The following is a 20,787-nucleotide window of genomic DNA, read 5'->3' as shown; positions in this document are numbered from 1 at the left end:
TTCCGATCCAGCTCTATGCTGAGGCCTGGGAGAGCAGTAGAGGATGGCCCAGGTCCTTGGGCTCCTGTACCCACGTGGAGACCCAGAGGACACTCCTGGATCCTAGCTTCGGATCAGAACAGCTCCAGCCTTTGAGGCCAATTGGTGAGTGAACAAGCAAATGGAAGACCTCTCTCTCTCTGCCCCCTCCTCTGTGTAACTCTGACTTTTGATGCCTGCCCACATAAAAATGTGTAGATGAATTTCATAGCAGCATTATTCATAAGAGCCAAAACCAGGAAACAACCTGATTCTTTTATCAACTGATAAATGGGTAAATTAAATGTTTAAATAATCACAATAGAATATTATTTGGAAATTTAAAAAAAAGAAGTACTGATACATATATACCATGAATGGGCCCTAAAAACAGTACAGAAAGTGGAAGAAGCAGCCATAAACTATCACATGTTGTATGATTTCATTTACACAAAGTACCTAGAGCAGGCCAGTTCCATAGAGACAGAAAGCAGGTTAGTGTCAGTGAGGGCTGGGGATATTAGGAAGACGTGGGGAATGACTGCTGGTGGGTATGGTTTTCCGATTCTGATGATGAAAATATTCTAGAATTGATTGATGTATACACAACTCTGTGAAAACACTAAAACTCACTGAATGATACACTTTAAGTGGCTGGAGAGGATGCTATCTGAATTATATTTTAAGAAAGCATTATTTTAAAAAGATAAAATAGAATGAGCATTTTGAAATTGAGAAAGTGTTTTGGAGTGAGCTGCTAGGGTCAGGCAGGCTCTGATGTGCTTTTTCATCTATTATTTTATTGTAGTTTCACAGCATCCTGCTAACAAGGTTTCATTCTGTCCATTTCACAGATGAAGAAATAAAGCCACCCAGAGATTAGATTTCCTTAACCAGCAACTTGTTAAACTGAGATTTGAACCTGATCTGAGTCCTTAGTCACTTGCCTTACTCTGCCACTCCCAGTCATCAGCCAACATTTTCCAACATTTACAACAGAGATTTGTATTGCCTGATTCTTGTTATTGCCAGTAACTATTTAATTATGAGCAGAATACCAGTTCTTCTTTCCTAAAACACTTGCCTGAGCCAGACTGGCTGATTAAAACAGTCTTTCTAAAGTCAAACGGGGTGTTTCGTTCTCAAGGTGACATGTGCCCTGCTCTAAATGCAGAGTTAGACTCGACTAAACCATTTCTCTGTCTGGTGTCTATTGGCATTTTCTCATTTACCCAATATCCTCCTTGATCTCACCTCTGCTTGCTCCCTCATTCCACATGAAAGCTAAACACATTGTCTAATGTGCCTCTCCCTCCCCTTCCCACCACTGCCTCTGCAAGGCATCCAGGTAGCACTAAATATGCTGATGACCTCCTAATTCCATTGCTATGTACGTCTCTAATTATCACCATCAAAGAGCACTTACGAATGAATTCATATGGATAGATTCCTCAACTAAGCATTCAGAACACATGCAGTAGCCTCCAACCTCAATCACATAACGAGGTTATATTAAAGCAGAGATCATGTTGGAGCACAGGTAAGGTGGGGAGAGAGGAGAGATTCAAATAGGATTCACGATCCTTGCCATAAATGTGGATCAGCCCGAGCCCGATGCAAGTGGGCAGCCAGCAGGGAGTGTCTGGGATGCCAGTCATCTGTAAGCCACAGGTGCAGAGGCTGCATTTCCTCACATCACAACCCATTATCTTCCCAGCCAGCCTCCAACCCTTACCTCGAATGAAGCAAGTGCCAAGTGTACTGACTGACCTCAGCTGGGTCACTGGGACCACTGCAGTCACCTCCGGCTTCAACTCTGATCTGACAGCCACAGGGCCCTTACTTCCCTCTTTCTGAGCAGTGCCAGCGTGCTTCCTCCTGCCTGTCAATATTTAACTACCCTGTCAAGTTGCATTACATCACCTGCACTAAATCCCACCCCAGTGATAGCTAGGAGGGTGTGCCTGCTCTGTTCAGTTCAACTCAGCTAACCTTTACTGAGTGTTTTACATTCATCCATTTCTTTCAACTTGGATTGAATGCCTACTGTGGTCGGTACTGGGTATACAGAAACAAAAATATCCATTCCGTGGAGCTTAATAGAGGGAACAGACAAAATTACGTGGTATGTGCTATGATGCCAGAGCACAGAGTAAAAGGAATTCCCATTCTAGGATAACTGGGAAGAGAAGCAGCAAGTGGGACCAAAGAATTCCTAAAGATAGTGACAGTCTGATTGACATCTCTAATGGGCCAGGTTAAGTCTGGGAAAACAACAGGCAGATGAGTACACAGCCTCTGTCCTCAGGGAGCTTAAACTCAGCACAGATCACTCTCTCATTCTGCAGACCAGTGGGATTGTGTACACAAATGCCCCAAGAAGGTGCAGACCCTTAAACAAAAGAGGGACGCCACTATTCAGTTCTTGATAGGTTAGGCTATCAGTTACTTCTAAGACCATACATCTGAGCAAAGATGTCTCAGTAGGAAACCTGGCTGTGTCCTATAGAGCCCTTGGTGCCACAACTATGTGTGATTCTTTAGAGATCTGAAACAGCAGATAAACATAGTGAATAAAAGAATTGTCTGCGACACATTTTTTGGACTAGATAAAGAATTTTGATAATAGACTTAACTACTGTGGCCAAAGGAATTAATGTGGAACAAACAGGCTTGGCCAAAGGTAAACAGGAATCTCTCACCTACCCTCCTCATCTCTCCACAATTTTTCCAACACAAAATTCCCCAACACATAATGAACTATTGATGGCTTTCTATGATCTAGACAGACTGGTAGAGCCACTGGCAGTAGTAAGCTGTGATCTTTAACTTCATCTGCAATCAGAGGCCTCAAAAGCTGCTTACTTTGAGATTTTTTTTCAGAGTTTGAATTTATCACCAAAGTGTGACACTCAAATGTACCATAGAACAAAGGTCCCCATTTATGAGTGAACATTCAAAGGACCCCACCACTGGGGAGCCTCAGAGGCTGCTATGGAAAGTACCAATGTATTTGAATTGCAAAACACAGCCCAGGGATCTCACTACAACTGATTTGGGACATGTTCCAAGCTCAAGAGCCTTTCTGCATGGAAGCAGCTCTATTAGCCAGTTTCTCAGGCGGTTTTCCAGTTGCACATGCACACCTCCCCCAGTGTTTCCAAGCCAATGCTTACAGTCTGTTACAATATTTTACTACAAGGTATTTAGGATTTTGACAAACACTAACTGACATTGCCACCATTCCAGTGAAAGCTGATGACCCACATTTAATGCCTACTACTTGGTAGGGGCTCAAGACATTGTATATCTAGTCAGTCAGTGATGATGAGCAGAGCATGACTATGGCTTTCTCTTCTCCCTCCTCCAAGTCCTAAACACATGGTTTGATTTCAGTCTCTAAGTCCACCCCTAATGTCCAGTCCTCACAAACTCCACCGAAGTGAAGTTTCCAACAGAGACATTTTCAGAACCTATTTTGCTTATTAACACATAACACACTTGGCATTAGGAATATTACTTATTATTAATGGAACAATTGATACTATTAATTGCCAAATGCTCAGGGATTTCTGGATCTAATTAAAATGGGTTTGTGTCACTTATCTTGCAATGCAAATAGAAGGATGACTGTGATAAGACCTTTGTTTTTTTTTTTTTTTTTTTTTTTTTTTTTTTTTTTTTTTTTTTTTTTTTTTTTGACAGGCAGAGTGGACAGTGAGAGAGAGAGACAGAGAGAGAAAGGTCTTCCTTTGCCGTTGGTTCACCCTCCAATGGCCGCCGCTGCAGCCGGCGCACCGCGCTGATCCTGGCAGGAGCCAGGAGCCAGGTGCTTTTCCTGGTCTCCCATGGGGTGCAGGGCCCAAGCACCTGGGCCATCCTCCACTGCACTCCCTGGCCATAGCAGAGAGCTGGCCTGGAAGAGGGGCAACCGGGACAGAATCCGGCGCCCCAACCGGGACTAGAACCCGGTGTGCCGGCGCCGCAAGGTGGAGGATTAGCCTATTGAGCCACGGCGCCGGCTCAAGACCTTTGTTTTTAAAGGCACTTTCGGTGAATTTTAGCACATGCCAGGCAAGGTTTTCAAATAATATCATGTATATCATTGCTGGTGACATAGTTATCAGCCCATGAAAAATAACCAGCCAATATGACTAACATTTCCAGAAATAAACCACATAGAATTTCAAATTTAAAAGACAGAATATTAACTCTTATGCACTTAGCTTTACAAAATAGGAGAAAATAAAGGATTTTGGTTGTTGTTGTTTTTAATAAGTAGTCTTAAAGAGACCATTAAAGCAAAACCAGCTTTCCCAAAGCTAGCTTTATAACCTTCACTTGAAGAAAGCAAGAATGATCATGTACCCATCAAATAGCAAAAGTATAAGAACTTGAAATCGCAGGTAATGGAAAAGACTCTGAAAATGTCATTTGATCCCTGCGAAACAGGTCTAAACCTGCTCTATCCACCACCTATGAGAAATAACTAAGGAAAGTGATTGTCCAAGGAACATATCAAAATGCTTGAGTGTCAGAAAGTACTGTGCCTTTAAAAACAATCCGTTTGGGTGCCTGTAACTTGCCCATGGTGAGAGAAGAGTCCTAATGTTGACCTGGTCCACTGAGGACTCTGGGATTTCCTCACAAGTGTGACTCTCAGTGTTAAAACAAGGAAAGGCCAGGGTGGCCCAAGATGGTCACCCACTACACTACTGCTCAGATCACGTCAGAAGGCCACTTTGGGGACTAGCTGCAGATTACATGACTAATTGTGCATCTAGTCTGAGTCCACAAATTATATTTTTAAAAAATATAGTCAACTTTTTGAAACAAATGTCACTGATACCTAAGCCCAATAAATAATGTGAGTTCTCAAGGTGGGCAAAGAGTTTCATGGAAAAAAGTGAAATGTATCCCTAACATGTAGAGATTGGATTTTTTGCTGGAGTTCAGAAACTAAATCCAAGATTTTTTTTAATTTTAAAATAATCACAGATTATTAAAACTATCACAGTATACCATTCTCAACCATTGGTTTGACACAAATACAGAACAAAGTTGGACAAACTATACTTGCAAAAACCCAGAAGGGCTTTATAACCTTGCTACTGTTACTCCAAGTGTGCTAACACTGGCAATACTGGCATCACCAGGGGCTTGCTAGAAACACACAAGCCTGACCTCCAGACCTCCTGAGTCACAATCTGCATTTCTTAAATTCCCTGGTGGCCCAGATGCAGCTGACAGATTGAGAAACCCTGTTTCAGAATTTGTTTAAGCCTAGGGGAAGAGGGAACAAGACTCCCTAAAAACGTTTGATATAGTTATAAAAATAAAAACATTATTACAATTCAAAGCATTTTAAAGAAATTGAAAGGCATTATTGTAATTTGTTTCCTGGGTCTTGTGAATTTTAACTTCACAGTTGGAAAGTCCATAAAATATAGTAAAACTTTAAAGGAGGTCAACAACTAGGTGGCTTTTCTGCAGGAGCCTTATAGAATGCCAGGATCTACTTCAAAGAGTAGAGCAGTTATGTGAAGATTTCCCTCTACCCACCTGGTGGGTCTCTATCCTCTGTTCCTAATATCTCCCTGGTCAGGGAATTATACCAAGAGTGACTCCTGGGTTTGTGGTTACCTTGCACAAGCAAAGAATGGAGAAAGAGCCACTTTCTGACACAAGAGTCAAGTTCAAGGAGTCACAAAGACTCCTACATAGAGATATACATGGTAGCTGGACACTCTAGTCTGGAGCTAGGCAAGTGAAACAACTGAATGCATTTGATGTCCCCTTGTAAAACAATTCAGGGATGACTCAGGATATGGATGGCATCATAGACTAGGGGATGAGGGGTTAGGGAGAGCAAATCAGGCCTAGAGAGCAGGGAAAACTGATGCCCTACAGCAAAGGGGAGACAGAGCACACAGAATACAAAAGTGATGGGCAAAGAGTTACTAAAAGTTAAAGTGAAGTCAAAATGCATGTCAGTTGTATTTGGCGAATTGCACTAATATAAAGAGTAAGCAGTTTTCTTTCCTAATACAGAAGATGCATATTATAGTAAATACAACAGCAGCATGAAAGCAAAATTATAAATATTTTAATCAGAGAACCAGAATGATGTTGAAAATACCATGTTTTTTATTAATGTGTGTGGATATTTTATGCCATACATCTATAAATATAGTCTTTTTTTATGCCCATGGAACAGAAATTTCACAGAAAATGATCATGCATATGACCACAGAGAAAATACTGAAAATTCCCTGAGATGAATGAGCAAGGACACACACACACATACACACACACATACGAAATACTAAGTGCTTTGAAATTTAAAGAATTATCTTCGGCCGGCGCCGCGGCTCACTAAGCTAATCCTCCACCTTGCAGCGCCGGCACACCGGGTTCTAGTCCCGGTCGGGGCGCCGGATTCTGTCCCAGTTGCCCCTCTTCCAGGCCAGCTCTCTGCTGTGGCCAGGGAGTGCAGTGGAGGATGGCCCAAGTCCTTGGGCCCTGCACCCCATGGGAGACCAGGAGAAGCACTTGGCTCCTGCCATTGGATCAGCGCGGTGCGCCTGCCGCAGCGTGTGGGCCGCGGCGGCCATTGGAGGGTGAACCAACGGCAAAGGAAGACCTTTCTCTCTGTCTCTCTCTCTCACTGTCCACTCTGCCTGTCAAAAAATTTAAAAATAAAAGAATTATCTTCAACCAACCCAAGAATCCAAAATACAACACAAGTACAAAGCGCAAGTGATTCAGATACAAGTATAGTGACAATGGGACACAGCTAAACCCAGAAGAAAACATATAGCCTTACATGTTTTTATTTTTAAAAATATTTAAAATAAGGAAAATTAACAGTTGACCTCCTAAAATGCTTCCCAAAAATTACATGTAGGAAGAATACTTCCAAACCATTTTAAGAATTCAATCTTGAAAAGAAAACTACATTCTTATAAAATACTAGGTAATTGAATTCAACAACACATCAGGTGGGATTCATCCCTGGGATGCAAGATTGTTTTAACATATGCAAATCAAGCAATGAGGTATACTACATTAACAGACGGAGAGATTAAAAACAACATGAATGTTTCAACAGATAGAGAAAAACCATTTAGCAAAGTTGAACATCCTTTCTTGATTAAGAAAAAACTCAACAAATTAGGTTTAGAAGGAATGTAGCTCAGCATATAAAGGTCCTTAATGAAAAGAGCCATGTCTACTCTCATTGTCAATAAGGAAAATGCAAAACTTCCCATGTAAGATTGAGTGCAAGGCAGGGATGCCTATTCTCAACACTCTGTTCCACACAGTATTGGAGTTATTTCCAACAGCAATCAGAAATGAAAAACAATCATACAAATTTAGGGGCATTCTACAGATTTCTTTTTTCTTTCTTTCTTTTTTTTTTTTTTTTTTTTAAGGATTCATTAATTTAATTTAAAGGCAGAGTGACAGATAGAGAGGGAGAGACAAAGGTCTTACATCTGCTGGTTCACACTCCAGATAGCTACAACAGCCAGGGTTGGGCCAGTCTGAAGCCAGGGGTCGGGCACTCCATCCAGGTCTCCCATGTGGGTGGGAGGGACCCAAGTATTCAAGCCATCTTTCATTGCCTTCCCAGGCACATCAGTAGGAAACTATATTAGAAGGGAGCAAACTCCAATTGGTGCTCACATTGGGATGGCAGTGTCACAAGCAGCAGCTTAACCTTTACTCCCACAACACCAGTCCCGCATCCTACAGATTTCTTACTAGTACACATCGAAACTTTGATGTCATCCAAAATAAGAAAAAACTGCGATGTTGTCAAAGACAGGAGGCGCCTAAGTAGATGTGAAGATTAAAAATAAATTGGGTAACCCGGGTGGATAATAGATTGAAAAAAAAAAAACTAAATAAAACTAAGAAAACTTGAATAAAGTATGATCTCTCAATAATAATAGAGTATCATTAATTGTGCCCAATGTACTCTGCTAATGTAAGATGTTAAAAGGGGAAGCTAGAAGAGAAGTATATGGGAACACTACATAATTTTTTAAAAAAAATATTTATTTATTTACTTGAGAGGTAGAATTACAGACAGAGAGAGGGAGAGACAGAGAGAGAGGTCTTCCACCTGTTGGTTCACTCCCCAAATAGATGCAATGGCCGGAGCTCTGCCAATCTAAAGGCAGGAGCCAGGAGCTTCTTCCAGGTTTCCCCAAGAGGGTGCAAGGGCCTAAGGACATGGGCCATCTTCCTCTGCTTTCCCAGGCCATAGCAGAGAGCTGGATGGGAAAAAGAGCAGCCAAGACTCGAATCAGCTTCCACATGGAATACTGACACTGCAGGTGGCAGCTTAGCCCACTACACCACAGCGCCGGCCCCAACATGCTATCTTTTAAAATCTTCTGTTAATCTAAAATTGTTCTAAAATTTTAAAAAATAATCTATTAGAAATGTTAAAAGTGGCCGGTGCCATGGCTCAATAGGCTAATCCTCCACCTGAGGCGCCGGCACACCGGGTTCTAGTCCCGGTCGGGGCGCCGGATTCTGTCCCAGTTGCCCCTCTTCCAGGCCAGCTCTCTGCTGTGGCCAGGGAGTGCAGTGGAGGATGGCCCAGGTGCTTGGGCCCTGCACCCGCATGGGAGACCAGGAGGAAGCACCTGTTTCCTGGCTTCAGATCAGCGCAGTGCGCCGGCTTCGGCGGCCATTGGAGGGTGAACCAACAGTAAAGGAAGACCTTTCTCTCTGTCTCTCTCTCTCTCTGTCCACTCTGCCTGTCAAAAAAAAAAAAAAAAAAACCCACAAATGTTAAAAGCGCACAATTTCAGAGGGCAAGATAAGGCACCATGAACATAAAACTGGTGAATGCAACAGACGTCCAGGGACAGGAGGGTGGCAGGAAAGGTGTCATGCTGTGTTCTCTGAAGCATCCGTGCTGAGGCTGTCACCATGAAGTAACAGTGCAAAAAATCTTAGGGAATACGATCCAGGGGCCAGAAGAGCAACAAAATACAAAAGCAGACAAACAAGGAATTTAACTAACAGCTAGCTATTTGAGGAGATAAATAAAATAGCGAACTTTCTGGTATTCTGAAAAAGGAACAGAAAGAAAAGCATACAACTTGAAGACTAAGAAGTGAGAAATAAGTGAGCAGAAAAATGATTTGAAAAATGAGAAGATTAGAGCCGGCGCCGTGGCTCAATAGGCTAATCCTCCACCTTGCGGCGCCGGCACACCGGGTTCTAGTCCCGGTTGGGGCGCCGGATTCTGTCCCGGTTGCCCCTCTTCCAGGCCAGCTCTCTGCTATGGCCGGAGTGCAGTGGAGGATGGCCCAGGTGCTTGGGCCCTGCACCCCATGGGAGACCAGGAAAAGCACCTGGCTCCTGGCTCCTGCCAGGATCAGCGCGGTGCGCCGGCTGCAGCGGCGGCCATTGGAGGGTGAACCAACGGCAAAGGAAGACCTTTCTCTCTCTGTCTCTCTCTCTCACTGTCCACTCTGCCTGTCAAAAAAAAAAAAAAAAAAAAAAAAAAAAAAATGAGAAGATTATATGCAACTCTCTAACACTGTATCAGAAAATCAATGTTTTTAAGCACACCGTAAATGAGGTATCACTTTTCAGTTAAATTTAAACACCTAAGAATAATTGTGTGTTAATTACAGAGTTCAACCAATAGTATTAAGTAGGACAAAAAAAGTACTAAAAGGGATAAAATATTAAGTTGTTCATCAATATTCAGGACAAGGGCTGATCAAGTCACTGTTTCTCTATGAAAATATACTTCTTAATATTATAAGGGTGGGTGTTTGTCCTACTGGTTAAAATGCCAGTTATGATGCCCACATCTTACATTGGAGTGCCTGCATTCAATACCTGCCTCTGGCTCCCAATCTCAGCTTCCCGCCAGTGTAGACCCTGGGAGGTAGTGATGTGGCTCAAATAACTTGAGTTTCCAGGTGCCAGCTTTGGCCTCAGGCCCCAACTGTTGCAAACATTGGGGGAATGAACTAGTAGATGGGAGTCCTCTCTGTCTATCTGTCTCTCTATATGCATTTCTCTGACTCTCAAATGAACAAATAAGTAAATCGTTAAAAAAAATACTATAGTCCAAATTAATAAATTATATTATTCACCAAGTTATATGAGGATTTGGCTCTGCAGATGGAAGAAAAGTCCAATGGAACTCTTATTAAACACAATTTACATAAAGGAATTCTTGAGGAATTTAAGTATCAGAATTTTAAAAACTCTGAAAAACAAGAGCACTGGGAGACATGGATATAAAAGAGATATGTAACTCAGAAGCCATAAAGGGCAAATACATTCAATTTACTAAAACTGAAAACAGTTTTAAAGCAAAGATACTATGAATCAAGCAATAAATAAATAAATAGGTAGTTTTTTCAAGTTAATAAGAAAAAAAAAAGACTCCAACAGAGAAACTAAGTTTGTAGTTCAAAAAAAGATTGCAACTGGCTAAGGTGTATTTGAAAATGTGTTTATATATTATAGCCAATAAAATTAAAATCAAATATATTTTATCTATTAGATTGAACAAAATTATAAATGTTAATAATACCCAATGTTATGAAGAGTATTGAAAACTAGACAGTATTAAACACTTTTAAAGAAGAAATAAACTATTATTCATATTTTAGAAATTCATTTGGCAATATGAATATGAAAATTTTAAATGTATATATAATTCATCCAGTACTCAATTTTAGGGATCTATCCTATGAAAATAAATGAAAGGTCATATATGATTTGTTAAAAGTGTGATTTTTGGGGTATGTCATTAAGACAGTACTGTGACAGCCACATCCCATAATGGAATGCTTGGATTTAAATTCTGTGTCTCCTCCTAATTCCGTATTTCTGCTAAGGTGCACCCTGATAGGCAGCAAGTGATAGTTCAAGTATTTAGGTCCCTGCTACCCATGTCAGGGCCCAGATTGAGTTTCTGACTTCTATCTTTGGCCCAGTCCAGCCCCAGGTTTTGTTGGGCATTTGGGGAGTGAATCAGCAGATGGGAGATTCCCTCTGTCTGTTTGTCTGTCTCTGTCTTCTATCTCTCTTCCTTTTAAACAAATGAAATGAAATAAGATAAATCTGAGTGTGCCCTTTATAGGGCTGTTTGTAATAATGTAACACTGGAAATATTCTGAATGACCATTGGTGGTGGGGAGATGGGGCAGTTGAAGAAATTAAGCCATGTGGAATATTATGTAGAAGCTACAAAGGTGAAGCAGTTCTCTATCTGTTGTCCCAGGGAAATATTCATGATGAGATGCTATGCCAAAAAAGTACATTGATAAAAACAAACAGTATTAGCTTTCTCTTTGCGAACTGAAAAATGACTCTGTATGAAGGGTCTTCAAAACGTTCAAGAAAAAGCCGACGCCGCGGCTCACTAGGCTAATCCTCCTCCTTGTGGCGCCAGCACACCGGGTTCTAGTCCCGGTTGGGGTGCCGGATTCTGTCCCGGTTGCCTCTCTTCCAGGCCAGCTCTCTGCTGTGGCCAGGGAGTGCAGTGGAGGATGGCCCAAGTCCTTGGGCCCTGCACCCCATGGGAGACCAGGAGAAGCACCTGGCTCCTGCCATCGGCAGTGCGGTGTGCCGGCCGCAGAGCACCGGCTGCAGCTGCCATTGGAGGGTGAACCAACGGCAAAGGAAGACCTTTCTCTCTGTCTCTCTCTCTCACTGTCCACTCTGCCTGTCAAAAAAAAAAAAAGTTCAAGAAAAATGCTTATTAATATAAAAGTATACATGAATTTCAAAATTTTTTGCACCAAAATTTTATTTTCCATCAAATTGTATAAGTACTTTTATATGTGTACATGTATGCTGAGGGTTGAATTTAAAAGACTCCTCACAGGGGTACACTATGACAGTTTTTACTGCCTGTGATTCTCAAAGGCAGACAGAATAATGGGGAATCAGAGAGAAGCTAGCGAAATCCATTATTCTTTTCTACAATCTGTATTATTTAAGTTTACACCATGAGGGAGCTGAAGATTCAGAATGTTCATGAACCTAGGAGAAAGGGAGAAACAGAAACAGAGAGAGAAGAGACAGACCAAGACAAAGAGACACATAGAGAATAGAAAGAGTGAGTTTTCTGACTACATAATGTTTTAATTTTTCATGAAAATAAAGCTTCATTTTTAAGATCATCTTTCCAAAGTTTAGGGGAACAGAACATGATTTTAAGTACCCAGTTCCAACAAGGTGTCAGTGCTGATAAAACATAAAAGAAACAAATAGTGCACCTCAGACTACGGAAATAATAATACCCCTGGAAATAAATATCCACAGAGCCCTGCTTCTCTGCCAGGTTGTCCCAGCACACTCTCCGTGTTTCATGTAAGTAAATGACCCATTTCAAATTGCTTTCTGACATACAATATACATAGTTCCTGCACGGGATTACGCAATGAATGCTTATGCAGCATCCTCACCACCACCACCACCACCCCCAACTTCTGAAAAGAAAAGAAAAGAAAAGAAAAGAAAAGAAAAGAAAAGAGATGGAAAGATCCACATTCCAGGGCCTCTTGCATGTGGCTTTGTTTCACTGACTTATTCGTGGAGAACACACCCTAAAGTGATTGAAGGGTAGCTGGGACATCTACACTTACAAGTATGACTTACGTCACTTTACCAGGCCTGCATAGACACAGAGTTACAGAGAATCAGGAGATTGGTTAGTAAGGGATCTTGTCACAATGGGCCAAAGTTTGTGTTGTGTGTATGTGTGCAAGGTACATTTTATTTTATTTTTTGCGATCAGATCTATACCTCACAAGCAAACATTTCTTCATGATACTATAATGAAGGGAAGTGATAATGCTAATAAAGAAGTAAAGAAAAATGTCAATTTCTTTTATCAACAAAATAAGAAACAAATAATAAATGTTACATTGGATTGTGGAGAAGAATCGAAGTCATTTATACAAAAAATAAAAGCCCAAGAATCCAAGGAAGGTTAGTGATTCATAATGTTGTAAAAATGCCCACAGAAGACAGCCCTGTTTAGAAAACATAAGTATGTTTCTCTCTAAAATAGTCACAGTCACCAAACACATGGATCAGATAAATACCCTAGTCATGAAATCTATCATTACATCATTCCTCAACCTTTGCAAAGTGCGTCCAAAGTAAATTTTCTTTAATCACCTTACGTTGTCCTCTGTCAAAGAAAAACTCATTAAACTTTGAAGAGGGAACATCACAGAGTTTACAGCAGAACTGTGGGACTAATACTACCACATTATCTGTATCATGCAACAAACGTAACATTATTATACTTTCATGAAATACAATAAAAATTTCTCATTAATTATTCATACTGTTTCTAGCACACAGAATTACAAAAAAAAAAATAACCTGAGAAAAGCAGAAATACTGTTACCCTAAACATTTAGTTAGAAAAAGACTCAGCTGAGCTTAAATGTGCACTTCAGGTCTCCTAACAGCAGTGATCCCTGAAGAGCTTTGGGGCCTCCATGCTACTCAAATGTTTGTGCTGTCTACTGCGGCTATTAAGCCACACATACATGCAACATCAGGATATCCATCCTACGCACTGATTTAGCTCCAAATACAAGTCTGTTCAGTAGTTAGTTTAAGGGAAGACTTCAAACAATCAAACTGGCCCCCCTAAATACCTAGCTGTGAAGGTAGCACGCTGATTTCACTAATATCTAACTCCTCTGCAAGGCTACAAGCTCCGCGGGCTCAGTAGTAAGCGGTAATGATTGGTCCTTCAACATCATCTCAGAATCTGGCACAGATCTTGCCACACAGAAGAAAATTAATAGCTAATTATGTTGAATGGATTACATGATAAGACCCTCTCTACTTTACATATCTGCAAATTATTCTGTGAGATGGGGATAATATAATTTATTTACCCATTCCATCATTACTGGCTTTCAAGTTGTTTCTGGTATTCTAAATTCACGAGTGGGTGCACTGGTTAAACCACCACTTGGGACATCCACATCCCAAACTGGCTCACATGGGTTCAGGTTCAGACTCTTGCTCCTGATTTCCAGCTGCCTGCCAACGTATACCCTGGAAGACAGGCTGCAGTGGCTCAAGTAACGGAGTCCCTGCCACTCACATGGGAGATCCACACTGAGTTTCTGATTCTGGGGTTCAGACTGGCTCAGCTTCAGGTGTTGGGGGCATTCAGGGAGTGAACCCGCATATAGAGGATTTCTTTCTTCCTTCTCTCTTCGGTTCCTTTCATTCTGCTTCCTCCTTCTGTCCATCTTTCCTCCTTTTCTCTCCCCTCCCTCCCCCCTTCTTTTCTTCCTTCCTTCCTCCCTCCCTCCTTCCCTTCTTTCTTTCCTCTCGTTGTCTCTCTCTTTCTTTGATTTTTCATCCCTGTATACTTCTTAAATAAATATTTTTAAAGGGAAAAAAGAAAAATGGAATTAAAGCTAAGTTTATTAGTGCAAAAAATGAAATCCATGCATAGTTTTTTTTATAATATGTATTTTCCACAAACTTTTGGAAGTACCCTCATGCTTTAAACGTTGCGATGAATATCTTCATTCATGTGGTTTCCCTGTAATTTTGATTTCCCAAAGGGAAAACCAATGGTTCAAAGAATCAGAACACTTTTATGACTCTTGACAAATAATGCAAAATTACTTCTGGAAAGGAAAAAAACTTCATCAATAAAACACAGAAGAACACATTTTACTACCTGCCCATGTACACCTCTTTTTTTTTTTTTCAAAGAATGGACAACTTAAGGGAAAATGGAACATTTTCTAATATTTTCTTGTAAGTTTGAATGATGCTAGAATGGCAAATTGGACATTTTTGTTTATTTAGCTGGTTGTATTTTCTCTTTTGTGGTCAAACAAGGAATGCTCCAAGGCAGCCATCTCTCTTTAGAGAAGTCTTTCTCAAGACTCTTAAAGAAACTTTGCTACCTTTGCTTCTCAGCCAATTTTATTCCTTTTATGTTTTATACTCAAGAGAACAACAGGATCCTTAAAAACTGGAATTTCGGTGATACTTCCACTGGCCAGGGGTCTCTTTTTTAAGCAGACTTATGATAGACCAACAGTCTGTCAGACAGATTATTTACATGCATGTGGATAAGTATCTTTAGAGGCATTCACACTGAAAGAATTAGTGAGTTATTTTGCAGAACAGGCCAGTTTTATTGGCCAATAAATAATAGGCTAAATAAGTCATAGTCAGGGACCAGCCTACACAGAGAAATTCTATACCTGCAGAAGTTTCAGTGGTAATGAAATTGAAAGCTGTCACCAAATCCTGTTATCTGTCTGGGAGGAAAAGTGCTCAACAAAACACTGAGTGACCAGAAAGTAGAGAATTGAATTAAGGCCAACAAAACCTTTGAGTGAACAGCAGATTCAAGACAATAATGGTGTGATAAAAATAAAACTTTCCCAGAAACTCAAGTCTTAATAAAATTGCTCTGCAAATGCTTTAGGGAGAGACACCTATCTAACTTCTTTATGTTGCAGGGCTTAAGACTGCTTGATTTTGAGAGTACACACATTTAGGATGTGCAGGCAATCTATACCACTCAAAATGGGGACCAAGATAGAAGCCGGCCTGTGTAGACCAGCAATGGGTGAAATTCTGTAATTATTTGTACATCATGTCCAAAACAACACATTTTCTAGTTCTTGTAGGTACTCACTGCTTAAACACTTGGAGTAAAACAAAGATTACAAGAAACCTATAAAAATATTTTAGTTTAAGAGGTCAAAAACTCCCAAAGATAACCCGAGATACTTTTGCTGAGCTGAATGTTTACCTCTTCTCTTCTTTCTGTCTGGTTGTGCAATGCTTGATAAGAAAAGAAAGATTACTTATTTTAAAAATGTCCCTTTTCAAGAATCACTAAAACAGAGAGAGCTTAAAATGTCAACCACTGATAAACCAATAAGCACATTCTGTAAATAGTTTCACAGAGTTTTCTCTTTCTGTCCCATTAAGATCTTTACTGAGTAGGGGACAGGAAACAAAGCATAATGGACACTGGAGCTAGATGGCCTGGGCCCACTTCTAGTTCTGTCTTTACTAGCTGTAGGATTCGTGATGTGTCATTCAATTCAATATCCTTTAGTTTCTTCATCTGCGAAATGGGTTGGATAATAATAGCTATTTTACAGTGTTATGAAAATGAAGTGAGATAATAGGTAAAATTATTTATATTATGGCATAGAGTATCATGTAAGTAAATACTTGGAAAAGCTTATATAAAATTGAGTTAAAAGATAATTTTATTCTGGTGCAAAAACTTTAGAAATCCACGTGTAGTTTTTTTTTCATAAAACACATTTCCCATAAACTCTGAAAAATGATTGTATACATGAATTTCAAAAATTTTTGCATCAAAAACTTGCATATGAGCTTAAATATATATTTAAATGTTTATTTTCATCTATTCAGAGAGAGAGAGAGAAAATATCTTCTACCTGCTGATTCACTCCTCAAATGCCTGCAACAGTCAGGGCTGGGCCAACGCAAATCTAGGATCCAGGAACTCCATCCAGCTCTTCCATGTGGTGACAGAGCCTAGGCAGTCGAGTCATCATCTGTGGCCTCCTAGGATACGTTACCAGGAAGCTGAATGGGAAATGGCATACCCAGCAGGCATTCTGAAAGGGGCTGTGTCCATTCCAGTTGGCAGCTTAACCCACAGTGCCACCATGCTTGCCTCTAAATTTTTCTCTTAATTCCATCTGTCAATGAACTTTTTAAAGTATTCTCACACATTTTATTCTGAGACTATGAACATACTAAGAGTCTAGCTTACATAATGTTGTCCCCTAGTACTTAAACATCACTCCAGCACCTAGTAGGTGATCAATCAACAGTTTGCTATAAACAATTTTCTACTAGAATTTCTTACAAGGATAGCATTTCCTTGTATCTGAAAAGCATGACTTAATTCAACACAGAACTGACAGGCAACTTTCAAAAGCAATTCCAGGGTGCAGAGTACACACACCTGTACATATCATTACGATGAATAGTGAGAGAGCAATGAGTGATACTAGATAAAAGCCAGGAGGACTACAGAAGACACGTAAGAGTCTTAACACAAATCCGAATGACTCTGAATTAATTCAAGAATTATATTCTTGGCATAGCTCTGACCTATCCTTCCACTCTTTACTGATAAGGCCATGACTATTACACCATCTGGGATGGGTCAAGATTAAGTGAAGATTCTGATCTCATCTCTAATTACTCTTTTATTCAAGTGGGGTTTGGGGAGTGGGTGGGAACGTTCCAGGGGAAGATTTTCAAATGACACAGATTCACTAATAAAACGCTCAGGAGCTGACTTAAGGCCTACTTAATCTCCCGGACATCTGAAACAACACAATATCTGTAATGACTTCTTATCCTGGAAAATCCCAGAGTAGTTTAAATTTTTTTTTAATCTATGTACTTAGCAGACATATCATTTGCAACTGAAATGCACTTCTTGTTTCTGGAGTAAAAGAGAACAGTGTTTTAATAGGTATCACAAGATAATAGGATGACTAGACACATAGCTCACAGCATTGCAAAGGGAAACAGACTGGGTTCACCACGTTGGAAGACAGCCAGCCTCCGAAGGGGCTCACCATGCTCTGGGCATGGCATCATTGATTTCCTCCTTGGATAGCAGTCGGGTAAGGGAGTAGGAAAGAGAATCAGTGAGATAATGAGGGAGTGACTACGTGAACAGATACTTAATTATGAAGTTAGAAAAGGTATTGACCAATAAGGGTTTTAGTTGAAAAAGTCAGTCTTTCCCATTAATCAAATTTATTGAAGAACGGGTTTATTTGGAAATGTAAACACATGGCAAATGACTACATCACTCTTCTTTCTCCATCTCCTTCGTGCCTGCCTTTACCTTCTTTCACTAGGATTCCTCACTGGGCTCCTGCTTTTGCAACTGCATGCCTTTCATGGTGTCCTTGAGATACCTCACATTGCACACTGTCAATACCTAACTGTCTTCCTATATAAAATAGCTGGTCTTCATGGGTCTGTTAGTTCAGCTGAGGTGTCACCCATTCATGCAGATGCCCAAGCAGGAAATCATCCTCGACAACTCACCCCCTTAAACCTCACATCCAGCTGATTATCAATATGTTCAATATTTGCCTTCCTTGTTCTTTTAAAAAATCCCATCCTTTTGGGACTGGGATTTAAATACCATATGTTCGCCCTGATCGGTGACAACTGACTGAACACCAAAAAGGAAACCTGTTGAAGTGAAATCGACACTATGAGAAACGGTGACTTGATCAGCATAGCCCTGATTGAACAACTTAATACATTATCCCTCTTAGTAGTTTTTTTGTCTGTTCTACTTAATATGACTGGTTTAATTCTGTAATTAATACAGTTATTCTTAAGTGTTGAAATTTAACTGAAATGTGATCCCTGTTAAACATAAGAGTGGGGATAAGAGAGGGAAGAGATGTACAATTTGGGACATGCTCAAGCTGACTTGCCCCAAATGGTAGAGTTAGAAACATACCAGGGGACTCCTATTTAATCCCATCAAGGTGGCATGTACTAATGCCATCTCACTAGTCCAAGTGATCAATTTCAGTTCACAATTGATCATAATGAAAGGACTAAGAGTCAAAGGGAGCACATAAACAAGTCTAGTACCTGCTAATACTAACCGATAGAATAAATAAAGGGGAGAGTGATCCAACATGGGAAGCGAGATACTCAGCAGACTCATAGAATGGCAGATGTCCTAAACAGCACTCTGGCCTCAGAATCAGCCCTAAAGGCATTCGGATCTGGCTGAAAAGCCCATGAGAGTATTTCAGGCATGGAAAGCCAAGACACTCTGGCAAAAAAAAACAAAAAAACAAAAAAACAAACAAAAAAAAAACAACCAAAACCTAAATGAAAGATCTCTGTGTGTGAGATCCCAGTGGAAAGAACAGGTCTTCAAAGAAAGAGGTACCTTTCTCTGAAGGAGGAGAGAACCTCCACTTTGACTATGACCTTGTCTAAACAAGATAAGAGTCAGAGAACTCAAGGGGCTTCCATAGCCTTGGAAACTCATGACTGGTGCATAGGGAGATTACTGATGCCGTAAACAGGAGTGTCAATTTGTAAAGTCAACAACAGGAGTCACTGTGCACTTACTCCTCATGTAGGATCTCTGTCCTTAATGTGCTGTACATTGAGGCTTAATGCTATAACGAGTACTCAAACAGTATATTTCACTTTGTGTTTCTATGGGGGTGCAAACTGTTGAAATCTTTACTTAATGTATACTAAACTGATCTTCTGTTAAAAAAAAAAAAGAAGAAATTAGCAATTCCCAACTTGACTCTTGCTGGGATTAAACATGACAATAGGTCTGATCTGATTTCATCATCATTTAAAAAATCATCTATTATTTTTCACTTTATGTTTCTGTGTGGGAGCAAACTGTTGAAATCTTTACTTAATGTATGCTAAACTGATCTTCTGTATATAAAGAGAAATGAAAATGAATCCTCATGTGAATGGAAGGGGAGAGGGAATGGGAAAGGGGAGGGTTGCGGGTGGGAGGGACGTTATGGGGGGGAAGCCATTGTAATCCATAAGTCATACTTTGGAAATTTATATTCATTAAATAAAAGTTAAAAAAATCCCATCCTTTTGCCTCAGCTACCATTGTAAACTCCAAAGTGTCAGCCTCTCTGGTCTGTATTTCAGCTCAGGGGTTCTCAAGTTTGGTTCATCAGAATCACATGGGGGAATTTAAAGCATGAACAGTACCTTGCATCCAACCCTAGAGATATGGGGGGGAGGCCCAAGTACCAGTATTTTATAAAACTCCTCACATAAATTTTGTAGGGTCAGAATTCAGAAATCACTTTTCAAGATCATCATTCTGGCTCTACTTATATGCCCCCTGTAGTCATATTTTAAAAAGCACCAGAGTGCTCTTTCTAGAATGTAAACCTGTCCACTCTGTTTAAACCCCTCAATGGCTACATGCAATCTAGAAAATGACATCCAAGTTCCTTAACAGTCCCTGGCTTTTCTATCATGTCCAGGTACTCTTGGCCTCAAAACTTTTACTGCCCCTGCTCTGCATGCCTTACCTGCATGTGCCCTTCATACTCCACTTATTCCCTACTCTTGAACCAGTGAATGTCTACTCATGATTCAAGACTTAGATTCTGCATCACCTTTCTAAGAAATCTGTTCTGTCTTGCTTGAGTACCACTGCTCTGTGCAATGGGATACCCTGTGCACACCTCCATAACTATATTCATAACATGAAATAAGTATATTAAAATGGAGAAAACTACAGGGCATTTTGTTAAGTGAAATAAGCCAGCCATAGAAAGACAAATATCCCATGTTCTCACTCACTTGTAGAAACTAAAGCAGTTGGTCATACAGATTTGGACAGTAGAACAGAAGTCACTAAAGGCTGGAAAGACAAGTGGGGAGGGGATTAGTGAGAGGGTAGATAGTAGGCACCAAAAAATATTTCATTGAGAAGTAGTTCTGATATTATTTAGCACAATAGGGCAGTTACAGTCTATAACTATACAATTTAAAATAAAGGAAGAAGAGTCTCAAGGTTGCCAACACAAAGAAATGATAATAATGGAGGAAACTGAAACTTTAATTCCCTAATTTGAACATTACACATTGTATACTGTATCAGATTATAACACTGCATCCCATATATAGGTACATATATTACACATCAATTAAAAATAAATAAATAAGTATATG

General features: G+C 40.2%; 1 protein-coding gene across 9 annotated transcripts in view; it reads right to left on the bottom strand.

The window, feature by feature from the left end:
- NCKAP5 (NCK associated protein 5) overlaps positions 1-20,787 on the bottom strand; it is a 1,067,666-nt gene that overhangs the window by 793,544 nt on the left and 253,335 nt on the right. The window contains exon 1 of one of the 9 annotated variants that reach the window (XM_008258496.5): positions 1,754-1,880. The exons of the other annotated variants lie outside the window; for them this stretch is intronic. The gene's annotated coding sequence lies outside the window, so the exon portion shown is untranslated. Of the gene's footprint in view, positions 1-1,753; positions 1,881-20,787 lie in introns of those variants that run through there. 9 annotated transcript variants of the gene reach the window in all.

The sequence above is a fragment of the Oryctolagus cuniculus genome, chromosome 3 (assembly GCF_051225735.1).
Source record: "Oryctolagus cuniculus isolate XC-2025 breed Fujian yellow rabbit chromosome 3, ASM5122573v1, whole genome shotgun sequence".
NCBI lineage: Eukaryota > Metazoa > Chordata > Mammalia > Lagomorpha > Leporidae > Oryctolagus > Oryctolagus cuniculus.
This window is presented reverse-complemented; position numbering and strand designations above follow the sequence as displayed.